Below are 16,699 nucleotides of genomic sequence, written 5' to 3' on the forward strand. Positions count from 1 at the left end.
CAGATTCAATGACATCAGTACTAACAGGTTCAGAGTTTAAGTCATCAGAATTTACAGAATCAGAATTTAAGTCTTCATTCTCAAATCCCAGCTGATCATGATCATTGAAATCTTCAAGTCCAGTAATCTTCTTATCATCAAAAGAGACATTGATAGATTCCATGACAACCCTTGTTCTTAAATTATAGACTCTGAAGGCTTTTGTGGAAAGTGGATATCCAACAAAAATTCCTTCATCAGCTTTTAGATCGAATTTTGACAGCTGCTCAGGATGAGTCTTAAGAACAAAACACTTGCAACCAAATACATGAAAGTATTTCAGATTTGGCTTCTTTTTCTTCACCATCTCATATGGTGTTTTTCCATGCTTGTTTATGAGTGTAGCATTCTGTGTAAAACAAGCAGTCTGCACAGCTTTAGCCCAAAAATAGGTTGGCAGCTTTGCTTCATCAAGCATAGTTCGTGCAGCTTCAATGAGAGTCCTGTTCTTTCTTTCTACAACTCCATTTTGCTGAGGAGTTCTAGGTGCAGAAAATTCTTGTTTGATTCCATGCTCTTTGCAGAACTCTTCCATATTTGAATTCTTGAACTCAGTGCCATTATCACTCCTTATTATTTTAACAGAATCTTTGACCAACTTATCTAGTTGTCTGACATGATCAGTTAGAGTAAATGCAGTTTCATTCTTCTTGTGCAAGAAGTACACCCAACTGTACCTTGTGAACTCATCCACTATAACCATAGCATATTTCTTCTTTACAATAGACATGACATTGACTGGACCAAATAGATCAACATGCAGTAAGTGATAATGCTCAAGAATTGATGACTCAGTTTTGCTCTTAAAAGAAGATTTTCTTTGTTTTGCCTTTTGACATGAATCACAAAGGCCATCAGAGCAAATACTGATTTTGGCAGTCCTCTCACAAGATCTTTCTTTACAAGCTCATTTATGTTATTGAAGTTTAAATGAGAGAGTCTATTGTGCCAATTCCAGCTTTCTTCAATTGATGCTCTACTCAACAGACAGATTGCAGAACCATCAGTACTTGTTGAAAGTCTGGCTTCATAAATGTTACCATGCATGTAACCTTTCAGAACCACTTTGTTTGTAGAATTGCTTACAACTTCACAGTGTTCTTCAAAGATATCCACATGATAACCACTGTCACAGATTTGACTTATATTCAACAGATTGTGTTTAAGTCCTGAGACCAGAGCTACTGTTTCAATGATGACATTCCCAAGATTAATATAGCCATATCCCAGAGTTTTTCCCAAGTTGCCATCTCCATAAGAAACTTCTGGGCCAGCTTTTGCCACAAAGTCTAAGAGCAGGGCTTTATTTCCAGTCATATGTCCTGAACATCCACTATCCAGTACTAGGATGTTTTTCCTGTTGCCCTGCAATCACAAAGACCACTAATGGTTAGTCTTAAGGACCCAGACTTGCTTGGATCCTTTGGCCTTATTAAGTTTGTTAGCATTTACAGCGGATTTAATATCAGAGTTTATGCTAACATGCTATTTATCAGAACTTATATCAAACTTTGCTTCAGGTTTTATACTAGAAGGAATTAAAGCAACTTTCTTCAAAGAAGGTTTTATTTGATAATAATCATAGTATAAACTATGATATTCTTTACAAGTATAAATGAAATGCCATAAACTACCATAATGAAAATAAGGATTTTGTGGCTTAAACCTAATAGACTGACTCTTAACTCCTGACTTAGGAGGTAAAGAGTTTATATTCTTATTCTTCCTGCAAAAAGAAGAAAGATGGTTAAAGTTTCCACAGTTATAACATTTCTTTCTAGGAGCATTAGGAACAGACATATAATTATTGCTTTTATTCACACTTTCCTTTCCATTCCTATTTTTCCTAGCTGCCTTAACCTTGTTGACATTCCTTATTTCTTTCAGCTTATGTTTAAGCTGCTTCTTAGTCATTAAGCCTATGTTGACTTCAGCTGGTTTATCCTGTTCTAATTTGTCAGAAGTTAACTTCTCCTTAACTTCTGTCTCAAACTCTTTCATCTTTTCAGAATCAGATTTTACAGTTTTAGCTACAAACTTAACAAGATTTACCTTTGGCTTAACAGTTTGTTTAACAACAATTGGCTCAATTTGTTCAGTTCCCTTTTCACTTTTGTCATCTCCATAACCTAAGCCCTCTTTCCAGTTTCCACTACTTAATAAATTCTGAGTTGTTCTGCCAGAGTTAGTCCAAGTCCTGATAATCTCTTTTTCTTTTTCAAATTCAGTTTTTAGAGATTTATTAAATTTCAGCAATTCATCTCTAACATAAAAAGCATCATCTCTCTCTTTCTGAGTTTGATGGAACATAACTAACTCCTTTTCTAAATAATCATTCCTTTTCTTAAAAGCAATATTTTCAGGAGTTAATCTTTCACATGTTAAAGTTTAATCTCTGTAGCTAATAAACATGGTTTTAAGATATAATCTCAACTCAGTAATATCATCAGTATGAAAGGCATAAGTTGTTTGAGGTACCTTTAACTCAGCAGTTGCAGGGCTGCCATCAGCATTTGCCATCAAGGCATAGTTCACCTCATCTTCAGAATCTGAAGTGTCTGTCCAGATTTTCTTTTTTGTGATAAGTGCCTTGCCTTTGTCACTCTTTCCTTTCTTGCAGTCAAGAGATATGTGGCCTCTTTCACCACAATTGTAGCATTTGACATTTGAGTAATCTCCTCTGTTAGACTTTCCTCCTCTGCCTTCAGATTTTCTAAATCCCTTCTTATCAGAACTTCCACCTTTCTTGAAAAACTTCTTTCCACTTCTGACTTTCCTGTAGGCTATCTTTGTGATACCCTTCATCATAAGAGCACACAATTTCATCATCTCTTCATCAGAATCTACTTCAGGTAAACTTTCAGTTTCTGAATCATCATCATCAGAACTTGATGATTCTGAATCAGACTTTGTGATGAGAGCTTTTCCTTTGCCTTTCTTTGAGACAGCTACTTTAGGGAATTCCTCCTCAGCCATAAGAGCAACTGTTCTTGACTTTCTCCCTTGTCTCTTGCTTCTTTGATCTATCTCAAGTTCATAAGTCTTGAGCATACCATAAATTTCATCAAGAGTAGTTTCATCAAGGGCATAGTTGTCTCTTATAATGGTAGCCTATAAATCCCAACTTTCAGGAATAGCTAAAAGGAATTATAGATTTGAATCTTCAAGATCATATTCCTTGTCCACCAGTGACAGATCATTCAAGAGTTTTCCAAACCTGTCATATAAGTCAGTTAATGACTCATCACTTTTTGAGTCAAAGTGCTCATACTCTTGCGTGAGTATAGTCCTCATGTTTTTCTTGATTGCATTAGTTTCCTGGCATCTTGTCTCCAAAGCATCTTATATCTCCTTTGCAGTCTTGCAGTGAATTACCCTGTTTGACATGACATTATCAATGGCACTATGCAGCAAATGCCTTACATTTGCATCCTTGGCAATAGATGAGATATCTTCAGCTATATACTCACTTTTCTCCTTTGGTACGGTCTTTGCTAGCTGATCTGCAACTATAACAGAGAGATTGGTTGGCTTATGCGGTCCTTCATTAATTCTATCAAGGTATTCTGGATCTGTAGCTTCCGGAAACATAGCCATCTTCACTTTCCATATGGGATACTCAGAAGGTCTCAACATGGGAACCCTAATAGTCTCATATCGACTATGAGTTTGAGTCTTAGGAGTTTCTTCAGTTTTGGCGGGCTTGGTTGGATTTTCTGCTTCTTCAGACATGATTGTTTTGGATCTTTACTGTATGTGTGTTAACAGATAAGCTCTGATACCACTTGTAAGGTCACACAATACTGTAGAAGGGGGTTGAATACAGTGTAGAATACAATCAAATTGATTTAGAACACAAGTAACAAAAAACATATGTATTTGATATAATAAACTCTGTTACAATGGAACTATCCTCTCTCAATGATGAACAAATATCACGAGAACTGCTAGGTTACAATGTATGATCTTCTCAATAATGATAACACATATAGTATAAACCTATGTCTGTGTTTATATAGTACACAGTTACAAGATAACTTCTAATTGATATGGAATATAATTCTGTCTCCTAAAATATATCAATCAGATATCTTATATAATTCTTCTAGTCCTTTAACACTTTCATTGCATATCTTCTTCTGTATTAGTCTCGATCTTCTACCGTTAATCAACTTCCTTCCTTAACTATAAGTCCTCTCGTACTTAAGTTCTGATATGACCTTAAGTCCTGATATGACACTAAGCCTGACTTCCTGTAAGTACTGATATTTCCTGTTTGTTAAGATCTGAAAACTAAATATAAAATATATTATACATGACATCTCAAATATATCCAACAGGGGGAGATTGTTAGATATATTTGAGATGTCATGTCTAATATATTTCATGTTTAGTTTTCAGATCTTAACAAATAGGAAATATCGGTACTTACTGGAATCAGTACTTACTGGAAGTCAGAACTTAAGGATATCAGAACTTAGGTTATCAGAAGATAGATATCAGAACTTAAGTATGGGAGGACTTACAGTTAAGGAAGGAAGCTGATTTAGGAGATAGAAGATCGAGACTAAAACAAAAGAAGATATGCATGAAAAGAGTTAGAAGATAAGAAGTCTAGTATAAGATATCTAATTGATATATTTTAGGAGACAGAATTATATTCCATATCAATTAGAAGTTATCTTGTAACTGTGTACTATATAAACACAGACATAGATTTATACTATATGTGTTATCATTATCGAGAAGATCATACATTGTAACCTAACAGCTCTCGTGATATTTGTTCATCACTGAGAGAGAACAGTTCCATTGTAATAGAGTTTATTATATTGAATAAATCTGTTTACTTTTACTTGTGTTCGAAATCGATTTGATTGTACTAAACACTGTATTCAGCCCCCTTCTACAGTGTTGTGTGACTTAACATAACCCATGATCCGGTAATTAATTCTTCATCCATAGAATTTGAGCACAACAGCTTCCTGCAGCAATGTATTCTACTTCTGTAGTTGATGTGGAAATTGACTTTTGTTTCTTAATATACCAAGAAACCAACTTGCCACCAAGAAATTGGCAGCTTCCAGAATTGCTTTTCCTGTCTATTTTGCATCCTGCAAAATCAGCATCTGAATATCCAATTAGCTTAAAGTCCGAATCTCCAGGATATCATAATCCCAGATTCATGGTGCCTTTGAGATACTTAAAAATTCTTTTCATAGCTAATAGATGAGGTTCTCTAGGATCAGCTTGGAACCTTGCACAGATACAGTTAGCATACATGATATCATGTCTACTAGCAGTCAGATATAGGAGTGAGCCAATCATACCTCTGTAGTTAGTTATATCTACTGAAGAACCAGTATTTAAATCTAACTTGGTTGCAGTGGCCATGGGAGTTGATGCAGTTGAGCAGTCTTGCATTCCAAATCTTTTGAGTAAATTCCAGATATATTTGGATTGATTTATGAAGATCCCTTTATCAGTCTATTTAACTTGTAACCCCAGAAAGTAACTCAATTCTCCCATCATACTAATTTGATATCTGGACTGCATTAGTTGTAACATCCCAAATCCGGGGTTAGGATTGGGTGTCACTAAATGACTATAAACAATATAAACCTGTATATTAAAACAAATATACAGACAACCCCTTATTATTTCGGATCGCTTACAGGTTATGGTATGAAATAAGAATCTATCATTCTAAAGTTACAATAACTAAATACAATTTTATTACCTTTTTGCTAACTTCCTTGTATTATTTACTCTAACACCTCCAAACTCCTTCAGTTGGGATATCTCCACTTTTGCTGTCTATTAAGAGCTATTCACTTTTGTCCTCATTTGATACTGAAAAAAATAAGAATTCACAAAGCAAGAGTGAGCCAAAAATGCCCAGCAAGTATCATAATTGGTTTCCAGGTATCAAATCAAAAACTTCTGGAAACAATCTTTAAATGATTTCAAAACACTTTTATCTATTTAAAATAGTTGAGCGAATAAAAGCATCGACCCTCATTGGCCTTTAATCATAAATCACATTTCTCTATAAAAGAACAATGAACATTTCACTGATTTAGTTCTTGAATCAAATCTTTGTTTTTTTGTAATCATAAACTTTCTAAGAAGGAATTCCATTAATGGCGATCAACAATAAATTAGACTGGACACTAGAACCAACATATGCACTATAACCTGCTGATCAGTCAGGATATAGCGCAGATCTATACCCAACTATATAGACCCACCAACATATAGGGTGACCAGGCACTATGGCCTAATAATCAAGGGTTCAGCCATCCCTGGCCCTTAGGGTCCAGCTCATTTCTGGCCCTCATCGTAACCATTCAGTCCGTAGAGTATTTTGATGTCAAATCACTTTGATTTCAAAATATCCTGATTCAGGGTTCGCAAATAACCCGAAAGAATGGGTATTTGCTCAAGAGATCAATCGATAATCAAGGAACAAGATCAAAAAGGTACTTGCATAAATAAGAGTAATTAAAGTGAAATATAAAAACATTTAACTATTCTGAACTTAGAATAGGAATGAAGTATTTGCAGTATATCAGAAGAAAGTTCAGGAATACTTGCCTCAATTGATAAACCTATGATCTTTAACTATCTGCCATAACACTCATTCCCGATGTATCTTTGTTTCCATTGACAGGCTACTTGACCTTTCTTATCACTCACCATTTCAGGTTTATATATATTCTGAATCCACTCATTTCATTACTATACGTAATCAGGCTTTACTTTTACAATCTCTATCTGGCTTTGAATGCCTCATACTATGTGTATCTATCATAAAAGATACCATTCAATTAATTGACAATATATATAATTGTCTAGTCTATACGTTTATTCTTATCATCTACTCGCCCGATAATAACAGATAAGGATCATCGTTAATCATATAAAGTTTAATCGACACGTGGACTCATAATTCACATAACACATAAACACACAAGGCATGTATCACATATTTCATATAACATATAAATCAGTTCATTAAAACATTCGACTCGGTAAAAATTGAAATCGAGTCGAAATACAATTTTGCGATGATTACGCGACTCAGAAACGTTTACAAAATTAAGCGACCTTTCGAAACGAAAGATTTTATGTCTCGAAAGTATTTTTAATGGAAGCAGAATATTTTTCTGAGTTTAGACGCGTTCGTTTCGTATTAAACGGACGCACGGTCTATTTATTACGAATTTTTGAATATTTTTTGGAATTACAACGGATCGACAAATCATTTATAATTAAATAATAAGGTTTGAACACCTGAATATGACTATAAAAATTATTTAATAATAATTATCGAGCCTTGAAAACTATTTAAATAATATTTTAAAGCTCGAAACTAAATATCGGAGTTTTTAAATCAAAAAAAATAATTAAATCTAATTAAATAATCATTTAAAATTATTTAATAACTAATTAATTTAATTAATCAATTAATATTTAAATTAATTGACTAATTAAATAATTAATTATTAACTAAAATTATTTAACTAAATAATTTAGATTTAATTTCGAATTAAAATAAGTTTTAGAATAAAAAAATAATGAATTTTGGGAATTTAAAATAATTAAAAATCTATTTTTCTGAAAATAATAGAAATAGATAATATCATTTTTGAAATTAGATAAAACATAATCTGATTTTTGGGATTTTTGAAAAGCCCGGGGACTGAAATAGAAGTTTCTGCAAAACAGGGGGGCTCAAAACGTAATTTGACCTTCCCCCCGTCTCTTTCATCTCGCCGACCGGAACTCCATGGCCGCCGCCATGGAGCTTTTCCGGCGGCCTCAAAACAGCCCAGATTCGCATAAAAATACCAGGGAATAATCCCCACACTTCCAGAAACATATATCTGTAAACAATTAGAGCAAACAATCATTGAGTTTCCCAGAAAATTCGATCAAAAATCCCGATGCCGACGAGCGGCATTTTCCGGCCAACACCAACCAAGAATCGTCATTAACAAGCTATATACCAATCGAATCGTTGTTCAATGATCTACAACTTGGTGCAATCAATTTCAAGTAATAACCCTTGAATTAAAAATGCCCAAATTTCAATTAAAACATTCAAACTCTATAAACCCTAATTTTTGAATTCGAGAATCAAACTCAATGTTCTATATATTATTGAACTCCCAATTAGTCATATAATATATCAAAATGACCAGGAAGAAATTATCTACAAGATTAAGCCATCAAATCACATCAACAACATCAAGAACAAAAATTCATATTTGAATCAATAAATAATTAGAAATAAAATAAAATGAAATTAACCTCGATTTCTGCACCAAAATAGTTGATTGATTCAGAAAGAACTTTTCGAGAGCTTCGATTTGATATATGGCACGCCCGAATCGGAGTTCGATAACGCCTTCGTTTCTGCATTTGATTTTCAAGAACGTAACGAATAATTAGGGTTTTCTCTGTATTTTATCGATTTTAACTGACTGATTAAGATTATACAAATAAAATAAGATAACAAATAGGCTATCTATATTTATGGAATATTGGTTCTTGTTGGATCGTATCAGATCGATAAATTAGTTACTTGTAAAAACGATCCGATTTAATACCCGTATTGGATAGTTATCCAAACCGGGCTTCTAATAAAACACTTTATATGAAAATAATGTAATATTATCCGGTCTTTCAAGAATACTGGTTTTGTTACTTTATCGAAATGATTATCGTATCAAAAATTTTGCGCCGGGACCCGCACGGGTCAAACCGTAATCCGGATTGAAAAAGTCAAAACACGGAAAATGTCCAGAATTATCAGATTAGGTTAGAAAGGAGTTTTCGGAAGAGTTTCGGGTTGTAAAAACGTAAAAACGGTTGAAGTTGGACGATTCCCGGCTTTATAAAATAGTTTTGTAATTATTCAGAAAATAATTAATAAATTCATAAATCATTATAAAATCATATAACACTCCAAAAATTACCAGAAAAATACCTTAATTATCTATATTTTATTCTGAACATATTAAAATTAACATTAACATACTCACATTTTATTATATATAAACATCCAAATATTATTATCAATCATCAGATAATTCACCAAAAATTCACATTATAATCGCATAATAATCATTTATTGATAAAGATAATTATACGCTATGTCCCGGATATTACATCAGCTTTGCAAATCTCTCATAGAGTTTATCATTATTAGATCCAAAAATGATATCATCAACATATATCTGTACTAATAACAAGTCCTTACCATGGTATTTATAAAAGTGAGTTTTATCAATTGTACCTCTTGTGAAACCACTCTTTAGCAAAAATAGAGCAAGTATTTCATACTAGGCCCTTGGAGCTTGCTTCATTCCATAAAGTGCTTTATCCAGTAAGTAGAAATGATCTGGATACCTTGGATCAATGAACCCTGGAGGCTGTTCAATAAAAACTTCCTCTTCTAGTTCTCCATTTAAGAATGCACTCTTCACATCCATTTGGAACACCTTAAACTTCTTGTGAGCAGCATAGGCAAAAAAGATTCTTATTGCCTCTAGCCTTGCAACTGGAGCAAATGTCTCATCATAATCAATCCCTTCTTGTTGAGACTAACCCTTTGTAACCAGTCTTGCTTCATTCCTTGTAACAATGCCCTCACTGTTAGTTTTGTTTCTGAACACCCACTTTATGTCAACTACAGATCTGTTCTTTGGTCTTGGCACAAGAGTCCAGACTTTATTCCTTTCAAATTCATTGAGCTCTTCTTGCATTGTTGTGACCCAGTCAGCATCTTGCAAAGCTTCTTCAACCTTTTTAGGTTCAGTTTGAGATAGAAAAGAATGGTAGAGACATTCATTCTGAGTGGCTTTTCTTGTTCTTACACCATTGTCAGGGTTTCCAATGATTAAGTCAGATGTGTGTCACTTTGACCATTTTCTTGCAGATGGAAATTGAATCCTTGAAGACGAACCTCCCCCTTGATCCATGAACTCTTGGTTATTTCTTTGATTAGTTCCACTATTATTTCCTGATGTTCCCCCTAAATCAGTGTTCCCATTGTTATCAGTATTTGACTCATCAGAGTTTGAGGAAGATGAGTCTGATGATCTTTCTACTGATGTCTCTTGAGATGAATCACTTGTTGTAGTCTTTGGATTTGAGTTATATATGTTGCTCCCCCTTAACATATGCTTCAGTGTCATAAGAATTTCCACTGTTCTGTGGAATCTCAGAGCTTTGAGTGATATCGGGACTTACAGTATCAGGGTCAGGATTTAATACATGTATAGATTCCATGATTGTTCTTGTTCTCAGATTGTAAACTCTGAAGGATTTTGTGGACTATGGATATCCCACAAAAATTCCTTCATCAGCTTTTAGATCAAACTTGGTCAGCTGCTCCGGATGAGTTTTGAAAACAAAACACTTACAACCAAAAATATGAAAGTACTTCAAATTTGGCTTATTTCCCTTCACTATATCAAATGGTGTTTTTTCATGCCTGTTTATCAAGATTGCATTTTGTGTAAAGCAAGCAGTTTGCACAGCCTCATCCCAGAAGTAGATATGCAATCTTGCTTCTTCTAGCATGGTTCTCTGAGCTTATATAAGAGTTCTATTCTTTCTTTCAACAACTCCATTTTGTTGTGGAGTTGTAGGAGCAGAAAACTCTTGTTTTATCCCCCTGAGTTTGCAGAACTCTTCCATAGAGCTATTCTTGGATTCAGTTTCATTATCACTTCTGATGATCTTCACTTTATATGTTGATCCTTTTTCTAGCTCCCTCACATGATCAAGAAGAATGGATGGAGATTCATCATTGGTGTGCATAAAATACACCCATGTGTATCATGTAAATTCATCAACAATTACAAGTGCATACCTCTTCTTGGCAATTGACATAACATTCACTGGACCAAATAGATCAATATGAAGTAGATGATATGGTTCACGAATGAAGGATTCAGTTTTAATCTTGAAAGATATTTTCCTTTTCTTGGATTTCTGGAATGAATCACATAAGCCATCAGGAGTAAACACTGTATTGGGCAATCCTCTCACATGATCTTTCCTTACAAGTTCATTGATATTGTTGAAGTTGAGGTGAGAAAGTCTTTTATACCAGTTCCAATTATCTTCCACAGATGCTCTACACAGTAGACAAAATTTTGAATTATCAAAACTTGTGGAGACCTTGGCTGCATATAAACTACCATGTCTCACACCAGTCAATATGATCTTGCCATCAGACTTACTGACAGTTTCACAATGCTCCTTGTAAAAGTTGACATGGTAACCTCTGGCACAGATTTGACTCACACTGATCAGATTATTCTTAAGTCTTGCAACTAGAACTACATTTTCAATGATGACATTTCCAACTTTGATTTTTCCATATACCAAGATTTTTTCTAAGTTGCCATCTCCATAAGAAATGTTTGGGCCAACTTTCTCATCAAATTCTGATAGCAGGGATTTATAACCAGTCATATGTCCTGAGCATCCACTGTCCAAGACTAGAGCATTCCTCTAATCACCCTACAATCAGTAATTTGAATCAGTTAGTGTTTTTAAGGACCCAGATTTGCTTGGATCCTTTGGCCTTTTTAAGTTTGTTAACAGATGCAGCATAAAACTTTTTATCAGAAATTATGTTAACATCCTTACTATCAGTATTTATACATGCAGAAACAGATTTTGCTTAAATTAAAGAGGGTTTCAGTTTATAATAATCAGAATACAAACTGTGATACTCTTTACATGTATAGATATAATGCCAAACGCTTCCACAATGAAAACAAGGACTCTGTGGTTTATATCTAACTGTTCTATTTCTAAACTCTGATTTGAAAGGAACGGTATTTAACTCTTTATCCTTCTTGCAAGAGTTAGCAAGATGATTAGTGCTACCACAGTTTGAAGAGATCTTTCTAGATGCATTAGGAGCAGTCACATAATTTCCATTCATATTAACACCTACCTTGTCATTCCTATTTTTCCTAGACCTTTTCCTCTTGTCTTTCATGTGTAGATCCTTCAGCTTTTGCTTAAGTTGTTTCTTAGTCATTGAACCAATATTTACTGAATTTGTGTGAACTTGTTCACTCTTTTCAATGATTAAGTTTAATCTAGGTGCTGAGGTAGTACCTTCCTCATGAATTAACTTAACAATATTAGCACTAGCATTAAACTTAATGGTCTTTATTTGAACCTTGTTCAGTTTGACATTGCTATTAGTTTTTATTGGTTCTGTTATCTCATTTTCTTTTCCACTTTCCTTATCAGAATTAGATCTTGCTGAATATCCTAATCCTGATCCCCAACAACCATTCTCTAGAATTTCCTGAGTTGATTTTCCTGAGTTAGTTCAAAGTTTAATGACTTCTCTTTCTTTTGCTAGCTCCTTCTCTTGATAAGCATGTTTTTCTAACTATTTTTCTTTAACATAAACAACATTATCTCTTTCTTTTTGAATTTCTAGCACGGAAAGCAACTCAATTTCTAGGTAATCATTTATTTTCTTTAACACAGAGTTTTCACTCGTAATTCTATTATTCTCTAAGGTTTGATCCCCAAAACTAACATGTAGAGACTTAATAAATAATCTTAACTCATAGATATCATTAGTATCAAAAGTAAGAGTAGACTGAGGTACCTTTAATTCAGCATTGTCATCCTCAGCATCAACTTTTTCCATGAGAGATAATTAACTCCATCATCTGAATCTAATGAATTATCCCAGTTTCTTTTCCTTGAGATCAAGGCTTGTTTCTTCTCAGCTCTGGGTTTTCTACAGTCAGCTGTAAATTGTTCAATTCCATCACAGTTGTAACATCTCTCTTTTGACTTGTCAAGTTTTCCAGATCTAGATTCATTCCCATCATTATTTCTCCTGTTGTTCCTCTTATCAGAGTTTGAGGAACTGGAACCTTTTCTGGAAAATCTTCTCCCTTTCCTGAACTTCTTTTAGACCATCTTCTTGAAGCTTTTAACCAGTAGGGCAGCCATTTGTTCCATATCTTCATTGTTGTTATGATCGCTGTCAGTATCTGATTCAGTATCAGTATTTGAGTCATCATCAGAATTTGATGATTCAGTAACTGACTTTACAATCATGGTTTTCCCTTTGGAGTAGCTTTTCTCCTAGCTTTCTCATTTGGCTTCTCTTCAAGCTTGAGTGCAACTGGTCTAGATTTTGATCCTTTCCTCTTGCTTCTTTGCTCCATCTCTAGTTCATGAGTTTTCAAAATTCCATAGATCTCATCTAGAGGTGTGTCATTAAGTTCATAGTTATCCTTTATTGATACGACTTTATAGTCCCACTTTTCAGGGAGAGCAAGTAGGAACTTTAGGATTGAGTCTTCCAAATGACATTCTTTGTCGACAAGGGATAAGTCATTCAACAACTTCTGAAATCTGTCATAGATCTCAGTTAAGGATTCATTGTCCTTTGAGTCAAAGTGCTCATATTCTTGAGTAAGTACTATCCTCCTATTCTTCTTGATAGCAGTTGTACATTGACACTTTACTTCTAAAGCATCCCATATCTCTATTACTGTCTTACATCCAATGACTCTATTGGACATAACACTATCAAAACTGATGTGCAGGATGTGAATGTGTCTGACCTTAGCATCCTTCATGATAGATGAGATATCTTCAGGATAGTAGTCCTTTATGTCTTTGTCTATCATCTTTTTTGGTTCTCCTGCAAGCGAAATAGCTACCTTCATTGGTCTATGAGGACCATCATATATCCTGTTCATATATTCAGGATCTGTGGCTTCCAAGCACATAGCCATTTTGACTTTCCAGATTGGATATTCATGCGCTTTCAGGATGGGAACCTTGATTGCTTCATACATACTCATGTTGCTGCTTATCTGTGATGTGGCTGAGGTTGGTGGCTTCGGATTCGGATTATGTGTTTCTTCTTCTTATTTGTCTGACATGGTTGATTGATCTTCAGATCTTACTGCTTGTACGTTAACAGCAAGCTCTGATACCAAATGTTAGGCCCTTAATCAACTGTAGAGGGGGGTGAATCCAGTTAATATAATCAATTTTGACAAAGCTTCAACAGAATCAACAGTTTTTATATTAACTAATAAAAACTTATTACAATCATACTCTCTCAAAAGGAAGAACAAATATCCTTGAGAGCTGCTAGGTTATGCGAAAGATATAACAATGTTGCAATGCTTATAGCATACACCTAATCTGTACTTTATATAGAGCATAGCTACCAATATATAAGGAATCCTATTCTATTAACAACAAGAAAACCTATACAATTATTTCTGAGATAAAGTCCTTCACCGACTTGAGTTCCTGTTCCTGTTTCCTTTTCCTCCTCAAAGATCAACTGATATGACAAATACTGATTTCATCATCCGTTGACATCATCATCCGTTGATATCATTATCAGTCGATTATCAACATCCGTCGATGCAGTCATCATCTGTCGATGCTTGTAGTCATCATCTGTCGATGTCATTATCATTCGTCGATGCTTCTGATAGTTTATGTTTGATATCATCAATTGCTCCTAACATTATGTATAATTTTATTTCATCTCTATATTGAGTTTTAAAATCAGATTTTGACGAATTTACAACATACGCGAAACTCACAAAATTGTCTTAAATTTAGCGATGGTTTAAAATTATTAATCGAGCAATGATATATATCCAAAAAAATTCTTAAAAATGTTCCCAAAATGACACGTGTAATCTTTTAATTCGTGAAATACATATTAATACACGACGGGGCCATCCAATAATACGTTAACAACTCATCATTCCAACCAACTAAAGTTATCCCAAAATTAAAGAGAAATGACATGTACTAATTATGCATTAAATATTCCGTTATTACTCAGAACACCTACTTATTTTTACTTTAAATCATAAAAATCTAGAGTTTCGTTTTAGATCGTCTATAAATTTCAAAATCTAACGCTCATCTGAAGGAGTTGCGGAAAAAAAATTAAATTGGGATTAAAACAATTAAAAAGAATAAATTTGTTTGGCAAATTTTTTTAATCTAAATCCCTTTGATTTTATTTTGGTTTCAATGTAAATTATAAAAATCAGATTTTGACGATTTTACAGTACATAAAATATTCATGAAATAATATATAATAAGTGATGATGTAAAAAGTAGTATACAACTAAAATCATTCACATTCTAAAGAAAAAAAGACAATCACAAATTTTGTATAAATTATTCAATAATTTTGGACGAATAACTAGTAATCCTAAAATTTATATTAATCACATTTTATTAAAAGGTTTCTCTATTTATTATTCTCATCCTTCAACATTAACCATAATTAGTTAGTACTTTTAATTTAATTAAAGTTATTACTTGATTTAACATATTCATATATTATATATTTTATATGTTAAAATTTAAATATATGTTTCTTTAAAAAAATCAATTATGATTATACAAATATTTCTCCTCGAACTTTGATTAGTCTAGTTTGTTTGATTTTATTTCGGTTTTATCTTCAGTTATAAGAATCATATTTAATGAATTTACATCAAAGAGAAACTCAAAAAATAATCTTTAGTTAATGGAAAATTTTAAAAGTATTATCCAACTATAATTATACTAAAATCGAGGCAAAAATATAGTTAAAATTTTTGCACTAAGCTGAGAATTATATTTAAGATGCTTACTATTTTTGGTTTAAATCATGAAAATATAGATATTTATTTATTTTAGATCAAAAATATATTCATCTATTTAACTAAAGACCAGACAGTCCTTTAAAAATAGTTTAAAAATGTAACTAGTAAATCTGTTAAGTAGAAAAAAACCAATTTCGTTTAAATTTTATTTTTGCTCTATACTAAATTACTTGATTTAACATATTCATATATTACACATTTTATGTGTCAAAATTACAAATATCTTTTAATTAAAATAATTAAGAGTATACAAATGGTTTCTCTCATACTTTGATTACTCACGTTTTGTTTGATTTTATTTTGGCTTTAGTGAGTTATATAAATCAGATTTTGACGAATTTACAACTCACACGAAACTCACAAAATAATATTTAATTAAGGGACGATTTAAAAAAATTTATATAGCTAAAATTATCCAGAAACTAAAGTGAAAAGAAAGTTACAAACTTTGCATTAACTATTTATTTTAAGAAACCTACTTATTTTTTATAAATCATAAAAATAAAATTATTTATTTATTTTAGAGCAATTAACTATCAACTATTTATTTCAAGATATAATAGTTCTTTGAGATAGATAAACAAAAAAATAAGTACAAGTATAGAAAATTTGCCTCTCACACTTTTATTATTTAGGCTTTGTTCAAATTTTCTATATGATGAGTTGTATAAACTATTTTGTCGAATTCACAGTCCCCACAAACCTCACAAAATAATTTTTAATTAAAGGATGGTCTCGGAAACTGAAGTGAAAAGAAAATTACGAATTTTATATTATCTATTTCTTTATTCATTGGACACCTACTTATTTTTTCTCTTTCTTTTCTCTTAAACCTCTAAATCTCTTTCTTTTTTGCAAAATGAAAAAAGGATGATCTTTTCTAATATCAAAATTTGTTGTGAAAGACATGTCTGTATTATAACAAGACTAAGTCACACCGACAACCCTAAGATTTAGTT

This window comes from Apium graveolens, chromosome 1 (assembly GCF_009905375.1).
Source record: "Apium graveolens cultivar Ventura chromosome 1, ASM990537v1, whole genome shotgun sequence".
Lineage (NCBI taxonomy): Eukaryota > Viridiplantae > Streptophyta > Magnoliopsida > Apiales > Apiaceae > Apium > Apium graveolens.